The 17,232-nt window shown below is 44.7% G+C and overlaps 1 pseudogene across 1 annotated transcript; it reads right to left on the bottom strand.

The window, feature by feature from the left end:
• Positions 1 to 214: 214 nt before the first annotated feature.
• LOC308051483 (tumor necrosis factor ligand superfamily member 10-like) lies at positions 215 to 2,323 on the bottom strand (annotated as a pseudogene). The gene is made up of 2 exons: positions 1,963 to 2,323; positions 215 to 834 (listed from the first exon to the last, which is right to left on the bottom strand). The product of its transcript is annotated as a tumor necrosis factor ligand superfamily member 10-like (transcript).
• Positions 2,324 to 17,232: the final 14,909 nt, after the last annotated feature.

Raw genomic sequence — 17,232 nt, 5'->3', positions numbered from 1 at the left:
ACTGAGGACTAACTTTCAATTCTCTTTTTTTATACAATCTGCAAACACTCAAGATAAGGTAAGAATCTTGGATATAGTTTACAAAACTTAGTTACAACTGTAACATTTCCCCCCTTTGAAAATGCTTTTCTATTCCTAGACAATGCATTTTCACTCCATTTTAATCAGCTCTTTCAACAACTGACCCTCATCATGGCTTCTTTGGAGCACAGTTTTAATCTTTTAAGCAATCATAAAGGCTCCCAAAAAAACTTACTTCTTTGTCCATGTCAGCTATGTCACCATTACTGATGGAGACGAAAATCCTGTCCTCTTTTTTCAGCTGAAACACGCCACCTTGGTAGATGGAGTAAAGTCCATATTCTGCCTTTTTAGACCAGCAGCTTGTTCTTGCACTTTTCATGAGCAAAATGGGCTCTGGGTAACTAGTCAGTTTGTAAACATATTGGACGAGCTGTTTGGGGTTCCTGACTTGTGCTAATAAATCTGAATCCTCGTTCTTGTTTTCACGGAAACGAAAATAAATTTGTGAGTAGATGTAATAAAAGCCTGTCTGGGGTATCACTAACTCACCATTTCTCTGTTCCACATTGTAAAGGAAAGAGTGGCCTTTTCTTGACAATTCCCAGGGTTGTGGTTTTTTGTTGTTGTTGTTTTTTGTTTTTGTTTTTGTTTTGTTTGGTTTTTTTTTGTTTTGTTTTGTTTTTGGTTTTGTTTTTTTTTCTTCATTCCCTCTCCTGGGTGAGGAATCTATGCGTGGGGACAGGGAATTCTTCCTGTTGCTGTCGCCCGTCAGATGTGCCACAATCCTGTTGATGGGTGTCACGGAATGCACTCCGAGGTTAATTTAAGGGACAACAGAGTCCAAAACAACTTTTATTAAACCGGTGAGAAACAGGGTTTTAGCACTCCAAAAGTGACTTAAATAAAAGTTCGGATATCAGTCGAGGAAAATTATTTAGGGGCAGCAACCAATACAACAGGCGTTCCACAGAGTGCATGCACGTGGCTTCACTCAAAACAATGCCAGAGTCGCCCCTGAGTCCCAGAGAAGAACCCACTTTCCCAAACCCGGTGCAGGATTATTTTTAAAGAGATACACGTACTCGTAGTGAGTACAGAAAGTGTACACTCGCGATTCCGCGAGGGTAAATATATAATACACTCGCAATCCTGCGAGGGTTAATTTACTTACACGTGCAAATGTGCACGGAATATTACACGTGCTTACGTGGAAGCACGGGAGGAAAATACACTCGCGATTGTGCGAGGAAATAATTTAAAGTACACGTGCAAATGTGCACGGAAAGTATACGTGCTTGTATTAAGCACGGAAAGTACGTGTGCAAATGTGCACGGAAAGTTACGCGTGCATATGTGCATGGAAGGAAAATACACCCGCAATTCTGAGAGGATTAATTTTACACGTGCTCATATGGAGCACGGAGAGTTATATGTGCATGTGTGCACGGAAAATATAAATATACTCGCAATTCTGCGAGAAGTTTTACTCACAGCCGTGGCGGCGAGGCAAGCGCAGTCTCCATCCCGGGGAGCGGGGGGGCCGTGGCTACTGGTGGCAGTGGCAAAGCTCGTGCTCCGAGAAACTCTGCGACAATGGGCGGAGTTTCGACGAGAATCCCGTTTTTGTTATCTGATCAGAGCTGACTGTAGGGATTGTTTTAGTTCCTCTGCACCCCCCACACTGACTGTGGGTGCCCCCGAAGCCTCCCAAAAACATCCCCCACCCTGGGCGTGGGCGCCCAGTGGCTTCGGCACTCCCTACCATTGCTAATGACCCTGGTCAGGGTGCTCTGGGGCCAGACAAAAGAAGCTGTTAGCCCCAAGTAGCCGGGAGAGAGGGAGATGTGCCCACTCCTCCATACTGAAGGAGGGAGGGGGAGAGTGGGGGCAGAGAGGGGGAGAGAGAGGGGGGGTTGCATTCTGCCACAATGGGACCACGCAGCTGCTGCCCATCGGTCTGTGACAGCGTCAGCACTCTGTCAGCGTTGACTGCAGATATGTTTTCCTCGTAGCTTTTCGACATCCTTTAAATTACCTTTCCCAGGTGCCACTTTACTTGCCAGCAGGGGTCAGCTGCTCTGTCTTCGCTTTCAATTAGATCCAAGTTTTGGATGAAATTTCCCATTTCCTCCCTAGTGAGACAAGCAATGCTGCTCTGGGAGTACGTGTCCTGGAGCTGTTTGAGTTCATTGGTGAGGTAGAGGAGGGTGACGGCCACGCAGACAGACTGCAGGAACATGGTGGCGACCAGCATGGCCCCGTAGGTCTGCCCAGGGCTGGGACCGGCTGCGGGCAGCATCACAGCCGGGCAGGGCTGGTCCCCACACAGCACAGCACTGTTCCCTCCGGCGGCGGAGCGGGCCGGGCTGGGGTTCACCCGCTACTGTCCCGCTGTTAGCAAACGAAACACGTAACTGTATAAATTCTGATTACCCTTTACATACACACTTGGATTTGGATCAGGTGCTTCATATGGTTTGCCATAAAAAATTTCGTATGGGCTTAACTAACATTCCGCTCCTAGGTTTAATCCTAATACACAGCGGCTTCAGTGTTATTGAATTTTTGGTTCCTGACAAATCTTGCTAAGTTGCCTTTTTAGTTTTGTTTTTTTTTTTTTTTTTTCTTCCTTTCTCTCCACCTGTCCACTAGACTGGGGTCTCCATGCATGGGGTATGTAATTCCCATTTAATTCCCAAACTGTGTTACGACTTCAGCAACAAAGTGTGGTCCCCTGTCAGATCATTTCCCTTAGTAACCATTTTACAGTTTCTTGTGCCTGGTTGGTGCGACAAGGGAAGGCTTCCGGCCATCCTGAAAAGGTATCTACCCCAACTAATACATATCTGAATACTCAAGTCCTGGGGAGTTCCACCTAATCTATTTGCCAATAATCTCCTGGTTGTACTCCTGTCTTAATTTTCCCCATATCTATCTTTCTTTTTACTAAAGGATTATTTTTCAATCCAATTTCACACTTAGCTGTGATAGACTTTGCCATTGTTAACATCTGGACTGAGATAATCCATTTTCTCAGATGTGTTACCAATGCTTCTGCACCCCAATGACACTTCTGGTGTTCTGCCTGAAGTATTCCTCTCATAGTCGTAACTGGCACCACAACTTGTTCATTGGACTGTTACACGCCACCCAGAATTATCCTTCCTGGCTTTTACTAAATTTGCCAATCCCTCATCTTCTGTAGAATATTTAGGTGCCTCTGAAGGTAATAAATCAATTGCTCTTACCTTCTGGGAGACAAGACCCACCATTGTCCAAACTTGTCATGCCACTGATCGAGCTGTCTGATCAGCGAGCCGATTTCCTTCAATAATTTTCGATGTTCCACTCTGATGAGCTTTACAGTGCATGATGGCAACTCGCGATGGCTTTTGAACGGCATTAATCAATTTTAATATTTCCTTCTGGTACTTGATGTTTGTTCCTTGAGAGGAAAGTAGTCCACGCTCTTTCCAGAGGGCTCCATGCACATGAACAACACCGAACACATATTTTGAATCAGTCCAAATATTGACCCTTTTGTCCTCACTGAGCTCCAATGCCCTAGTTAGGGCAATCAACTCAGCTGTCTGTGCTGATGTGTTTGGTGGTAGGGATTTAGCTTCAATTACTGTTTTGGCAGTAGTAATCGCATATCCTGTGTACCGCACTCCGCTTTCCACAAAACTACTGCGAGTTCGCGGCTGAGGAAAACATGCAGGCCGACTCAATGTGAGTGATAAAGCATGATTCAACTTTATTGCCCGGGATAGCGCGTATTTATACCAAACACCATAATTATGCATACTTGTCTCTATCTAACAGGATTAGCACTTAAAGCTTACATTTACTTACTCCACCTACTTGGGTTTAGCTAACTATGCGCATTCTGCTTTCCTTCCTCTGACTCTTATCTCTTCTCAAAGACATTTCCCAGTCTTCTGGCTCTTCAAAGACATTCCCCAATCATTCCCCAATCTTCTGGTTCTTATCTCTTCAAGACATGCAGACCCTGCCTTAGTCAGTAGTTTTCCATTTCCCCCTTCCCCCCCGGCCTAATAGTCAAGCTAACTAAGGCCTACTTATGTCAGCTAAAATGGGCTCTGCTCGTACAGTGGACTCATGGACTCATGTCCATGCTCCTTGAGCCAATTCCTGACAAACTACTGCCATCAGTAAAAAGTTCCCAATCCGTCTCCTCCAATGGGGTATCCTTCAGATTGGGACGACTTGCGTGGGTGTATTTGATGACCTCCACACAATCATGTCCCAGATCTTCTTCTTCAGTCTCAGCGTTTAAAAACACAGCTGGATTCATTAGGTTAGTTGTTTTTAGGATAACATCATCTTGTTCTGTCCGGATCGCTTGATATTTCATCATTCTGCTTGGGGAAAGCCAATGGTCCCCCTTTTGTTCCAATACAGTAGTCACCATGTGGGATACAAATACTTCAATCTTTTTCCCCATGGTCAGTTTCCAAACTTCCTGGATTAATATCACGGTAGCAGCCACTGCCCACAAAGCATGCCGGCCATCCAGCACTTACCAGATCAAGTTTTTTAGAGAAATAACCTAGGGGCCTTTTCCAGGATCCCAGACATTGGGTTAATATCCCTAGGGCAAGTCTCTGTCATTCATGTACGAATAACTGAAAGTCTTTACTTAAGTCAGGTAGGCTCAAAGCAGGTGCTTTTATTAGAGCTTGTTTCAATTTTTGGAAAGCTTCTTGTTGCGGCTTTCCCCACTCTAAGGTCTTATTCTTCTGCACCTCATATAAAGGTTTGGCAATAAACCCACAGTCCATGATCCAGAGCCTGCACCATCCTGTCATTCCTAGAAAATATCTTAATTCATGTATGTTTCGTGGTTCTGAGATAGCACAGATAGCATGCACATGGTTTATACCTTTGTGGAAGGCGCATCCAGGTTAATTGGGTCTTTCTTCCGTTGTGTGGATTTTCCCATTCGAAAGCAAATAGCTTTTTACTTTCCTGGTCAAGGGGTATGCAGAAGAAGGCATCTTTTAAATCAAGAACTGTAAACCATTTATATTCCTCTTTCACAGATGTTAACAAGGTATATGGATTTGCCACTATGGGATGTATATCCTTAGTGATTTGGTTTATTGCTCGTAAGTCCTGGACTAGTCGATAGCTACCATCAGGTTTCTTTACCAGAAAGATTGTAGTATTATATTCTGATTCACATTCTTCTAGAACTCCATATTTCAAGAATTTCTCAATCAAAGATACTATTCCTAATCTAGCTTCTAATTTCAACGGGTACTGCCTCAATCGTACTGGTTTAGCACCTTCCTTCAGCTCCACTTTCACAGGTTTAGCTGCTTTTGACCTCCCGGGTATGTCGGTTTCCCATACTGTGGGAATCACTGCGTCTTCTACTGCCTGTGGTATCTTTACAATTGGATTTTCCTTTAATAGTAAAATTTGTCCTACCTTTGACTCCGTAATTTTCATTATCAAATCTCCATCCTCAAATGTTATTATGGCATCTAATTTAGTCAGCAAATCTTGTCCTAAAAGAGAAACTGGACAATCTGGAACATATAAGAACTCGTGTGTTAGTTACTTTTCTCTAAAACACAAATCCAAGGGTTGCAGGAATGGCCATACTTCCTCCTTCCCTGTGACACCAACAATTGTTGTAGCTCTGTGACCTCTCGCCCCCGTAAGGAATTTAATACAGAGTAAGTAGCCCCTGTGTCTACTAAAAATCTTACGTCCTGGTCTTCCACTTGTATTTTCACTAAGGGCTCCTTATTCTGAGTTTTCTCTTGCATGCTTTCATATAGTCAGCTGTCATTACTGTATTCCCCCAACACCATAGTTTGTACTGCATTTCCCGCCGCATTGGACACCTGACCCGCGGGGTTCTTAGCAGGGCATTCATTCTTCCAGTGTCCTTCCTGCTTACAATAAGCACATTGATTTATGCCAAGCCTCACAAGGGGTCTCAGGGGAGTTCCTTGGGTATTCCACAAACCACGTCCCCGACCTCCTCCTCGACTATTTCCAGCTCCTCTACCATGGACCCCTACTCCCCTGCCTTGTCCCTGGATCAAAGCTAACAAATTTTGATGGTGACATCTCGACTGCTCTTTTTCTCTATTATTGTAAACTTTCCAAGCTGTTTCTAACATTACGTCCAAATCCCTTAAATGTGCATCTTCTAATTTCTACAATTTCTTTCGAATGTCATCTTGAGACTGTCCTGTCCAACTGAACCAACTGAGTTTTTGCTTGTTCCATTTCTATATCTAAATCCGTATATCTTTTGGCAGCTTCTTTCAGTCTTTCTAAAAAAGCTGAGGGAGACTTGTTCTTTTCCTGCCTTACGTTACACAATTTTGACCAATTCATTTGCTTCGGCATAGCAGTTTGAACACCAATCAATAACCAATCCTGATATCTCCGGAGATGGCATAACCCGCCTCCTGTATTATAATTCCATCGGGGATCTTCTTTTGGAAAGTTCTCATCAACATTGCCCTCTACTTTCCCATTCCGGATATCTTCTCTCACTTTATCCCTTGCAATCCATATAACCATACCTTTTTCTGTAGAATCCATTAATGTATCCAAAATAACTTGTAAATCATCCCAATCAGGATTCTGCGTCTTAATTATCATCTTAATTACTTTTGCAACCTTATCTGGGTTTTCCCCATAAGGACCGGCTGATTGCTTCCAGATTACTAAATCCCCTGGCGAGAACGGGACTTTTACATAGACTGGTTCCCCCCCAACACCTACTGCTTGCCGCAGGAGTGCCATTACATTTGATGATCCTCCCCTCTTTTGCGCTTCCTTTTTTTTTCCCTGTTTCTAGTTCGGTGAGACACTGGGGTTACCGTTATCCCTTTTACACCAGTTATGACCTCCTTATCATCACTTGAGTCATCATCACTATCAGCAAGAGGGATAGGCGCAGAGGGTCTAACTGATACCGTTTCCTCAGAAGTAAATCTGTCTTTCAATCATTACCACTGCTATTTTCCACAGCCAAACATGTCATACATCTCTTTTCCGTTTTACATCCCGTACACTTATTTTCATTATTACTCTGCACTAACATCAGTCCGAAACCCTTCCTCCAATCATGCTGTCATTCAAGATAGAAAAAGAGATCAACATATTGAACTTCGTCCCATTTGCCCTCTCTCTGACAGAACCTCATTAACTCAGCAATAATTTCATGATTCAAAGTCCCCTCCGGTGGCCACTGTACTTCATTAGGTAGTTTATATTCGCGCCACCAGTGAGTACAATATTCGATTAACTTCTTTTTATGCATAGATTGTCCAAAACCAGCCTCCTTCCAATGTTTCAATAAACAATTCAGCGGTGATACTTTTGAATTAGACATATTAAAACAAACGCAAATACAAGGACCAAACCAAACCAAACCAAATAAAAACAAATACAAGAAGCAGACCAGATACAAGAACCAGACCAGAACAAATTCAGAAACCAGGATTCAGGAACCAGACTAGAATAAATTCAGAAACCAGGATTCAGGAACCAGGATTCAGGAACCAGACTAGAATAAATTCAGAAACCAGGATTCAGGAACCAGGATTCAGGAACCAGACCAAATGCCGAACCTGCAGAGGTTTCCCTCTGTCTGACGGACGGCGCCTATAGGCTTTACCGATCAGGAGCTCCCTGCCCAACCAAGCGTGGCTTTCGCCGCGTCTGACCGGCAAGCTACCAGGACCAGACCAGATATTGAGTACCCAAATAATAATAAAAGCACCTTCTTACCAATCAGAGGTCCGTCGAGGGCAGCGGAGGGTCGGTCGCGTGCGATGCGCTCCCCAAGAATACCTCGGTGCTAGCTGGAGCAGGATCAAGACACGATCTGCCTCAGCAGTGCCCATGAGGTCCCATCTGGATAGCCAAAATGTTAGCAAAGGAGACACATAACCACGGGTGTAGTTATATGCGGTGCTTTTATTTCAGCACTGGGAAAACAGGGGTTCGCACCCAAAGCTGGCTTCGACCACTGATTCAAACTCCACTACATTTATACAATTTGGTTACATGCATATTCATTAGGGTTACAACGTATGTATTGCATATTCATCAGATTACACCACTATTTCACAATATCAGTTGCAACACCTTGGAACTACTCTAAGCATGCGCAGTGTCCTCTGGTGGTCGTTCAGGGGGTCTTCAGGATGAAGTAAGGAGTCTTCTTCACCTGTGTACTTTTCACCTTTTGTCACTGCACATGCGCACTATTCCTGTATTCATTGTGAAATCATGTAAAATTCTTGGATTTCTTAGATGTGCATTTTCAGCACATCCTATCCTTTCAAGATAAGGACTAACTGAGAACTAACTTTCAGTTCTCTTTTCTCAAACTAAGATAAAACTTGTATACAACCTGTGAAATTTCAAGATAAGGTGAGGATCTTGGATACAGTTTACAAAAACAAAATACAGCTCCCGAGACTAGTTACAACTATAACAAAAGGGACCAGGACTGGAAATTGTAATGGAAATACCTTTAAATTGTTGTAACCCATTATTTGCGTTGTGTGTTATAGAAATTACTGAAGCAGGAACCACCAGAACCAGTGGAGGACAGCCTTACAAGAGGCAGTGCAAATGCAACAGTGTCCTGACCTGAGCTGGCTTTGGTGCCCAATAACTCCACAAAACACATCACCTCTCCTATCCTGAGTAACCACCATAACAGATGGAGCCCAAAGTCATGGACTAAATTAACTCAGTGGATATTTAAAAGGCATTTTACAGGGGTGGTCCGTAGACTAAGGGAATCATATCTGTATATTACATCAAAAGATGGGAAAGGGGGTGATAATGAGGATGTATTGGATAGTGTGGCACCTGAGCATGATATAAATGGTATAGAATAAGCGGTGGAGAATGTGCTGATTTTGTCTGGAACAGAGTTAATTTTCTTCATATTAACAACTATGGGCATATGTTTCGGGATTTGTGCACAAAACACTGTTGATAATCACAGACTCACAGAATGATAGGGATTGGAAGGGATCTCGAAAGATCATCTAGTCCAATCACCCTGCCAGAGCAGGAACACCTAGATGAGGTTACACAGGAATGTGTCCAGGCGAGTTTTGAATGTCTTCAGAGAAGGAGACTTGTCAACTTCCCTGGGCAGCTGGTTCCAGTGTTCTGTCATTCTCACTGTGAAGAAATTTCTTCTCATATTAAAGTGGAACCTCCTGTGTTCCAATTTGCACCCATTGCCCCTTGTCTTATCATTGGTTGTCACTGAGAAGAGACAAGGGTCCATCCACCTGAGACTAACCCTTTACATATTTATAAAAATTAATGAGGTCACCCCTCAGTCTCCTCTTCTCCAAGTTAAAGAGATCCAACTCCCTCAGCCTTTCCTCATAAGGGAGATGCTTCACTCCCTTAAAGGAGATGTTCCACTCCCTTAATCATCTTTGTTGCCCTGCGCTGGACTCTCTCCAGCAGTTCCCTGTCCTTCTTGAACTGAGGGGCCCAGAAATGGACACAATATTCCAGGTGTGGTCTCACCAGGGCAGAGTAGAGGGGAAGGAGAACCTCTCTCCACATACTAACCACCTCCCTTCTAATACACCCCAGGATGCCATTTGCCTTCTTGGCCACAAGGGCACAGTGCTGGCTCACGGTCATCCTGCTGTCCACCAGGACCCCCAGGTCCCTTTCCCCTATGCTTCTCTCTAATAGGTCATTCCCCAACTTATACTGGAACCTGGGGTTGTTCTTGCCCAGATGCAAGACTCTACACTTTCCCTTGTTATATTTCATTACATTTTTCCCCGCCCAACTCTCCAGCCTGTCCAGGTCTCGTTGGATGGCAGCACAGCCTTCTGGAGTGTCAGCCATTCCTCCCAGCTTGGTGTCATCAGCAAACCTGCTGATAGTACACTCTATTCCCTCATCCAAATCACCGATGAATATATTGAATAATACCGGCCCCAGTACTGACCCCTGAGGCATTCTAGTAGATGCAGGCCTCCAGCTAGACTCCACTCCATTGACCATGACTCTCTGGCTTCTTTCCTTCAGCCAGTTCGCAGTCCACCTCACTACTCTATCGTCCAGGCTGCACTCCCTCAGTTTAGCTGTAAGGATGCTGTGGGAGACTACGTCAAATGGTTTACTGAAGTCAAGGTAGACCACATCCACTGCTTTTCCATCATCTATCCACCTTGTTATGTCCTCGTAAAAGGCTATGAGGTTGGTCAAGCAGGACTTCCCCTTGGTGAAGCCATGTTGACTGCCCCTAATGACCCTCTTATCCTTGATATGCCTTGAGATGGCCCCAAGGATAAGCAGTTCCATCACTTTCCCGGGGATGGAGGTGAGGCTGACTAGTCTATAGTATTTGCTTTCCTCCAGTCCTCAGGCACCTCTCCCGTTTCCAAAGACTTGGCGAAGATGATGGAGAGTGGTCCAGCAATGACCTCAGCCAGCTCCCTCAGCACCCATGGGTGCATCCCATCCAGACCCATGGATTTATGGATGTCAAGATTGCCTAATTGCTCCCTAACACAGTCCTCATTAATCAAGGCAAACTCCTCCATTGTCCTGCCTTCCTCTGGGGCCTCAGGGGTACGGGGCTCCTCAGGACAGCCTCCTGCAGTGTAGACAGAGACAAAGAAGACATTCAGTAACTCTGCCTTCTCTGTATCTTCTGTCACCAGGGCACCCACCTCATTCATCAGTGGGCCTACATTGCCTCTGGTGTTAGTTTTATCTGCCATGTATTTGAAAAAACTCTTTCTGGTGTCCTTGAACCCTCTCACCAGGTTTAATTCTAAGGAGGCCTTAGCTTTCCTATTGCCTCCCTCCATCCTCTGGCAACAGCCTTACATTCTTCCCAAGTGGCCAGCCCCTCTTTCTATGATCTGTAAACTCTCATCTTCCACTTGAGCTTGCCCAGCAGTTCCCTTTTTAACCAAGTAGGTCTCCTGGCTCCCTTCCTTGACTTCCTATGTGTTGGGATGCTCTGATCTTGAGCCTGGTAGATGCAATCTCTGAATGCTAACCAACTATCTTGGGCCCCTTACCTTCAAGTACCCTTTCCCATGGGATTTCCCCTAGCAATTCTTTGAAAAGGCCAAAGTTGGCCCTGCTGAAGTCCAGGGTTGTCATTCTGCTTGGTATTCTTTTCCTGCCACATAAGATGCTGAACTCCACCATCTCATGGTCGCTGCAACCAAGGCAGCCCTCAACCTTTACTTCTTCAGCCAGACCCTCCTTGTTAGTGAGGATGAGATCCAGCAGTGTACCTCTCCTAGTTGGCTCCTCCACCATTTGCATCAGAAAGTTATCATCAAGGCACTGGAGGAACCTCCTAGACTGTGGCTGGCTGACTGAGTAGTCCTTCCAACAAATATCAGGGAAGTTAAAATAACCAGGGCCTGTGATTGTGAGGCTGTTCTCAGCTGTCTGTCGAAGGTTTCATCAGCTTCCTCACCCTGATGTGGTGGCCTGTAATAGATGCCCACAACAGTGTCACTCCTGCCAGCCTGCCTCTTAATTCTCACCCATAGACTCTCAACTCGCTCCTCATCCGTGCCTGGACAATACTCAATACATTGTAGTTGCTCTCTCACCTAAAGAGCAACTCCACCAGCATGCCTGGCTGACCTGTCTTTCCTGAAGAGGACATAGCCATCCATGACCACATTCCAGTCATGTGAGCTGTCCCACCATGTCTCTGTAATTGCCACCAGGTCATAGTCTTCTGCCCAAACACAGGTTTCTAACTCCTCCTGCTTATTCCCCATGCTGCATGCATTGGTCTACAGGCATTTCAGAGAGCGAGCTGAGCACACTGATTCCACCCTAGGGATATGGGAGGCCTCCCAGCCTTCATCAAGTCTAGAGTGATGCCCCACTGATGCAAGCCCAGCTACAACCCCATTTCCTCTTCGAGTCTTGTTTAAAGCTCTCCAAATGAGCCCTGCTAATTCCTGTCCCAGCATCCTTTTGCCCCTGCGAGATAAACCGTTCCTTTCCATCTCTGGTAATTCATTATGGTGGGGCTTCTTCAGCACGCATCACCTCCTCTTCTTCAGGTGATACTCCAAAATCTCTGCCTTCCAGCGAGTCTGTGATCATTTCCAAGATCCCTGGGCGATTAGGTTTCCCTATTTGAGCCTGCTGTGTGATTAATGCAATCCACTTACTCCATGTATCCTTATATCGTCTACACCAAAACCCTAGAGGTCAACCTCAAGTCTCACCTGGTGCCTTTTGCCAGACACTCCAGGTAGGACCATTGTCCCCAGCTGCAGTATAGAGCACATTCTTAATACCTTGTCTTGTGTGGACTGGAAAAATATCTTGTTTAATTTGTTAAAAGGCTTGTCGTTGGTCAGGGCCCCATTGAAAATCATATTTCTTTTGAGTCACTTGATAGAGACAGCGCAAAATCTGGCTGTAATCTGGAATATGCATTTTCCAGAAACCCATAACACCTAAGAAGGCTTGTGTTTATTTTTTGCTAGTTGTTGGAGACATAGCTGTTATTTTGTTAATCACCTCTATCGGGATCTGGTGATGCCCATCTTGCCATTTAATTCCCCAAAACTGAATCTCTCGGGCAGGTCCCTTGACCTTACCTCTCTTTATGGCAAAAGCAGCTTTCAAAATAATTTGAATTATTCTCTCATCTTTCTTGAAGACTTCTGCTGCTGTATCACCCCATACAATTATGTCATCAATGTGTTGCAGGTGTTCTGGAGCTCTACCTTGTTCCAGCGCAGTCTGGATCAGTCCATGGCAGATAGTAGGTTAGGCTCACTTCAGCCTCTAATACAGTCAATTCCTTAGATCCCCCAGTCGCTCCTTCAATACTGATGGATACTGACCCTTTATGATTTGATGGCATCATTGTACACTGTGCACCAGTGTCTACCAGGGCTTTATACTTACGTGGTTCTGATGTACTAGGCCATCAAATCCACACAGTCCAATCAACATGGTTGTCGTCCCTCTCCTCCACCTGGCTGGAGGCAGAGCCTCCCTAATTGTCTTTACTTGACTCTGGTAGGGAGACACAAGAATCCCAACTATCCTGTCTGGAAAGCCTCCCACTGGAAATTGGAGCAGCTTTTCTCTTGAGAGTTTTTCCTTTTAACTCACATACTCGTTCCTGTAGGTCAGCAGTCAGTTTTCCATGCCAATTACTCATATCTTCCCCCTGGTCACGCAGGAAAAAACATAATTCACCTCATGACGTATTCCGTTTCTCTTGAGCTGGTCCTGCAGAAGGGCATCGTCTCTTAATAGCTGTGACTCAGGCCCATTCAGGTGACGAGTAGGATCTATCCTCCCTCTTGGACAGTTTGTCACAAAATTTCTCCACAGCTGCAACACAGGCTTGTAGGGGAGAAGAAAGACTGTCTTCATACTTCCCCAACATGTTTGCTATTTCACCCACAGATGATCGCTCATCTCCTCCTGAAACGATGAGTAATCCTAAAGTGTGGGTATAAGATGGTGGTGTATACTGCACAAACTTCCACAGTATACCTTGGGTACATGGCACTTCATCAGGATCTATAATTGTCTGTGGAGTACTGTAAATTATCTCTCACACAGCCATTTCTCTCAGATACCTAAAACCTATCTCCATGGTGGTCCATTTGGTTCGGTGGCATACAATATAATCTTTTAAAGGGTACCTGATTTTTACTGCTGACAAAATTTTCCACCAGAGGCTTTGATTTTGTTTCTTCTTTGCAATTGCCTTATCAATGCCACCATCTCTGGCCAGGGATCCCAATTGACTGGCTTTAGTGCAATCTAATTTCAAACTATTGGCCCCACTATCCCAGCATCAAATCAGCCAAGTGACAATTGGCTCACCTTCACGTCAGCTAAAATCTTGTTTCACGGTCCTCAGCTCCTTCAGAGATAAGGAGCGTTCTATTAGCTCTTCCTTTACTGGTTGCTTTGCTTTAGGAGGACCCTCTAGTTACTTTGCTTTAGAAGGATCCTTTTCTTCCTCCTTTGACTCTTCTTCATCTTCACCTTGTTCTATTCCAGAAATAACCTCTTCCTGCTCTTCATCTTCCTTCACAATGGATTCCAATTGTGTTTTCTTTTGCCTCCTCCTTGAAGTGGCAACTAATACTGCTGAAGTCTGAATGGCCACATCATGTATTGTGGAGGTTTGAGTGGATGCAGTAACTGGCATTGGAGTTCCACAGCTGCAGTGACAGTTGTTGAAGTTTTAGTGGCTGCAGTATCTGTAGTCAGTGTCGGTGTGGCTGCGATGCCAGCTGTTGGAGTTGCAACAGCAACATTTACTGTCATTGGCACTGACACGACTGCAGTATCCAAGTTAGGAAGTGAAGTGACTGCAGTGCTTGTCGAGGGGGCTGCAGTAGCTGTTTTATCTGTTGTCAGAATTGACGTGGCTGCAGAATCTGTCACAGGCGTTAGAATTGCTACAATCCTCCAAAGTAATTTTATCACCAGCAAAGACTGACACACATTCCAGAGACCCAGTAATACCAACAAGCTTCGCTTAAATGTCCAGGGATATTCAAAACTCCCAAAAGCATTTGTAATTTGCTGTAATGAAAAAGGCAAGGAGTAGTTGAATAGCTCTCCTAAAATCTCACTCCTGCAACTGAAAATACAAAAGGTACAGTTCTCTTTAAATTCTTTCTTTTCTACTGGAGAATTCCAAAAATGCATACTCCCGAAGTGTGACAACAATGAATAGAAATATACCATCGTCTTAACTATCACCACATAAAGCAATGCTGCACAATCCAGCAACAAAGCTATTATACCAGCTGTATCCCAACTTCTAGAGATTACATTCTGCACATAAACACTAACAAGAAGCATCAACCCCAAAAAAGCATGATTAAATCCAACCAAGTGAGCAAATAATACAAATAATACCATATTTGCAACAACATCCTTTAAATCAAAAATGAACTGCAGTCTGCTTTAACATCACTAAATGACCCATAAAGCACACAGGTCTATCGTTTTCCAAGGTCTCCTCCCACCAGAGGATTAGAACCCAGACCGCTCAAATCAAAAGTCCTGCTTGTACTACCCGGGAAGCTGTTTGGGCTAATTATCAAATACTACTCTTAGTCCGTCTCACTCAAGCCGCGTCCCTGTTCTGGCACCAATAAAACTGTCAGCCTTTCCTGTTTGATCTGAGTCAAGGCACCAATAAAATCTGTCACCATTTCTCTTATCTTTCCTCACACAGGACACCAATAAATCTGTCAAAGTTTATTGCAAGGTGGCAACAGATGCTCTGTTAACCCCCCACCCTGCCCACTAAGGAAAGGTAATAAGGAAAAGGGAGAGAGACTTTTAAGTTGGAACAGTTTTAAAGGCTTTACTAATGCTACTAATAAAGAGAAGATAATACAAAATATACAAAACCAATCTTGAATATCGCAGGGTAGCGCAGCTTTGGCCCCCCGCCTCGGTGGAGTTGGTGTCATTCCAGCGGCTGCAGGGCAGGTACCCAGAAGTCCTGGGTGGGATTTCACAGCAAACCGGAACTGGATTCAGGGATGCAGGGTCTGGAACCAGGCCTCGGATCGCAGGGATGACAGACAGGGTCCTCTTCAGATGCCAGTCATAGTTGAAGAGAGCAAGACCCTTGTGATCTCCCACTTTTATAGGGTGTACGACGCATATGGGATGCAATAGTCAGTTGGTCAGTTTTAGTCACCTGTTCTGTCCCCCTCTCCTTGCAAATATGTCCCGTTATCAGTTAACCTTGGTTGCTATAGTAATAAATCTAAACATGAGCCTCTTCTGCATTCCATTGGTCATCTTTTCAGCTTCAGAGCACAGTGTCTCAAAAAACATGCAGTTACTTAGAAGGTACTTAGAAGAACTTAGCTGAAAGGAAAATTCACTAAAAGAGAACTGGTCTTGTTTTTAACAAAACTAGGACAACCAGTCACCAATTTTCCCAGAAGACCCTCTCTGTTAGTGAGAATCAAATCTAGGAAAGCACCTTTCCTAGTCGGTTCCCTTAGTACCTGTACCAAGAAGTTATTGTCCAGGTGCTTTAGGAATCTTCTGGACATGTTGGTGCCAGCTGTGTGATATTCCCAGCTGACATCTGGTAAATTGAAGTCCCCCATAAGGACAAGGGCAGATGACTTGGAGACTTCACTTAGTTCCTTAAAGAATAACTCATCAGTGTTGTCATCCTGGCTGGGTGGCCTATAGTAGACACCCACGACTGTGGCGATGAAGAACAATGCATACAGACGCAGACAGAGACACACAGGCACAGAATTCTTGTTAGCAGTGAGAGCAGAGCCAGACAGAGATGAGCTCTCTTTTATTAACAGTTTTCAGTTTATATATTTACAGATACAGGGCTGGACCAAGAGGTTAGATAGTTTTTTTAAAAAATGTTATTCTAAACACACCACACTCATGTTGTGAGTGTTTTCAGTCACCTTCCCATGCATATCTTGTGGGCGGCGTTCCAACCCACTCATTCACACACCCAGGCCCAACATTCACACATCATACATATGGGGGTGGTTTTCCGACCCGAGATATCATTCTCACTGGCCTGGCCTATCACTTCTTACACTCATAAAAACACACTTCTGTATAATCTGTCCAAGGCCCTTTAGCTGGAACTACACATCCTGTCGTTCCCACACACGACGACATCCACTTTGTCTGACCCATAAACCTTACCCAGAGACTCTCAACTTTGCCATCACCAACTGCCAGCTCCATTCATTCCAGCCCCTCTGCTACCATACAATGCCACCTCCCCCCCTCTCCTACCCTTCCTATCCCTTCTGAATAGCCTGTAGCCATCCATCATGGCACACCAGTCACAGGACTCATCCTACCAGGTTTCACTAATGCAAATTATATCCTATCCCTGGGACTAGGCCAAGGCTTCTAGTTCATTTTGCTTGTTCCTCATGCTGTGCACATTAGTATAGAAACACTTCAAGTGTGGTTGATTGTGCCCTTCACCTAGTGGCACAGTCTGAGGAATCTCGCTGCCAAGCATCTTCTCAAGCTTTGATGTGCCATCCTGCTGCTCATCACTGACTGGCCTGGTACTGCCCCCTTTCCCCTTCCAATCTAGTTTAAAGCCCTATCAATCAGCCTTGATAGCCCCTGAGCAAACACCCTTTTCCCCTACTGCGAGAGGTGCAT

This window comes from Nesoenas mayeri (assembly GCF_963082525.1).
Source record: "Nesoenas mayeri genome assembly, chromosome: W".
NCBI classification, from domain to species: Eukaryota; Metazoa; Chordata; class Aves; order Columbiformes; family Columbidae; genus Nesoenas; species Nesoenas mayeri.
This window is presented reverse-complemented; position numbering and strand designations above follow the sequence as displayed.